This window comes from Solanum verrucosum, unplaced genomic scaffold (genome assembly GCF_900185275.1).
Source record: "Solanum verrucosum unplaced genomic scaffold, falcon-dt-bn FXZP01000215.1, whole genome shotgun sequence".
NCBI lineage: Eukaryota > Viridiplantae > Streptophyta > Magnoliopsida > Solanales > Solanaceae > Solanum > Solanum verrucosum.
Window position 1 is genome coordinate 282,837 of NW_026020023.1, and position 2,348 is coordinate 285,184.

Below are 2,348 nucleotides of genomic sequence, written 5' to 3' on the forward strand. Positions count from 1 at the left end.
ATTCCTTGTCAACTGCCCAACTCACAAAGGGCATATCTCACTCATACAAACTCGGAATCGAGCAAACTCAGTGGCGTTGGAAAGATCATTCCACAAGCTTCACAACCATAACTGGAACTACTCCTAACTCAAGATGAGTTAGGAGTTACGATTGCTCAAAGTTGGCCAAAAACTCATTGATTTCCACACTTAGCCAAATTCCAGATTTTCAAATCCTTTCCAAAAATGAAAATTTTCAAATTTCAAGCCTCTTCTCAGCTATTTCAAATTGTCGGATGTTACACAATGGAAGATGAATTAATATGAAGATTTGATAGGAAGATAATTAGTGGAAAATAAAAGTCAAAATAGTGTCTTGATAGGTGAAATTTAGGTAAACCATAAAATGGTTTCACATGTTTAACCTTGACATTTTTGGCACATAGTGATGTCATGGATGACATAAATAGGAAGAATTCATTCCTATAAATAGGTAGCTCTTAATTCATTTTTAAATCATCCTTTCACTTGCCTTCTCACCTTCTAAGGCATTTGATGTTCTCTCTCTTGTAGTATTTCACTTGTATTCTTTGCAAAGTGAAATAAATATTGGTGCAGTTGTTCTTTGGTGGACGTAGGGTCATTTTGATCCGAACCACATTAAATATTATTGTTCTTCCTTGTTCTTTAATTTCACATTTCCGCACAATTGGTGTCAGAGCCAAGGTTCTGTCTGAGTATGCTCTGTGGTTGCAGCATAGTTTGAACTTCCACATCAGAAAAGAATTACTTTGGTTTTCTGTATTCCAAATACATTGTAGTAGAAAAGGAAGAACAAGTAAAGATGAGTTCTATGAAGTTTGATATTGATAGATTTAGTGGGCGCAATAATTTCAATATCTGGAAGACCCAAATGATGGCGTTACTGTGGAGGGAAGGTTCAATCCATGCTATTGACGAAAAGTATCCCGATAACACATCGGATTCCAACAAGGAGAAGATTGAAGGAGATGCATTAAGTGTAATCCAACTGTCCCTTGCATCTAACGTACTTTGTGAAGTGAGTACAAGTACTGAGAAGACGGCCAAAAAGTTATGGAAAAGGCTGGAAGGGCATTACCAAGACCGATCAATGACAACAAGAATGTTGTTACAACGACATCTTCACACATTTAAGATGGATTCAGGCACTTTGTTTCAAGACCATCTAGATGCGTTCAACAAACTTGTGATGGACTTATAGATTGCTGGAATAAAAAAGGACGAGGAGACGCTAGCATGTGTTTTGCTATTTTCATTGACTTCAAAATATCGTGATATTGAGAATTCAATGATGTATAGAAAAGAGCCTATCACTCTTGAGCAAGTGCGGCAAGCACTTAACTCTTGTGATGTGCGGATGCATTTTGATGGAGACAAAGGTGACGAAGCTAGTGGGCTCTTTGTGAGAGGCCATACTAGCCAATAGGGAAGGAGAAAATCAAAGTACAGATCAAAGCTAGTGGGCTCTTTGCGAGTCCATCCATTGTTGAGCAACTACATTATTCTGGTGATGATTATGTACTAACAACATCATGCAATAGTGAAGTTTATGACAATAAATGGGTCTTAGACTCTGGTTGTACTCTGCATATGACATTTTGAAGAGATTGGTTCAGCAGCTATGAAACAAGTGGAGGAATCGTATTAATGGGCAGTAATGCAACTTGTAAAATAGTTGGCATTGGTTCAGTTCGTGTTCGCTGCAATGATGGAATCGTGAGGACAATTACAGAAGTCCGTCATGTTCCTGATCTGAAGAAAAATTTGATCTCCCTGGGTACTTTGGATAAACAAGGCTACAAGTACATGAGTGAAAGAGGAACTATGAAAGTGACTAAAGGGTCTTTAGTCATGTTGAAGGCCAAGCTGGAAGATGGCCTCTACACACTTGCGGGAAGCACCATTATTGGCTCTATAAATGCATCTACAGTGCAGTTATCTAATGATGACAAGGCAAAAATATGGCACATGAGACTAGGCTATATGAGCGCACGAGGATTGGAGATGTTGAGCAACCGCAACATTTTGAATGGTAAGAAGATCAGCACACTTGAATTTTGTGAGCACTGCGTCTTAGGGAAGCAGAAAAAGGTCAGCTTCAGCACTGGCAAACACAAGACGGGAGGGGTGCTAGACTACATCCATTCAGATTTATGGGGTCCCTCTAAGCTTCCATCGAAGGGAGGAAAGAGGTATCTTCTCACATTCATTGATGATTTTTCACGAAAGATTTGGGTGCATTTCTTAAAGGCAAAAAGCAATGCTTTTGAAGCATTTAAAGAGTGGAAGATGTTGGTTGAAAATCAAATGGAGAGAAAAATCAAGTA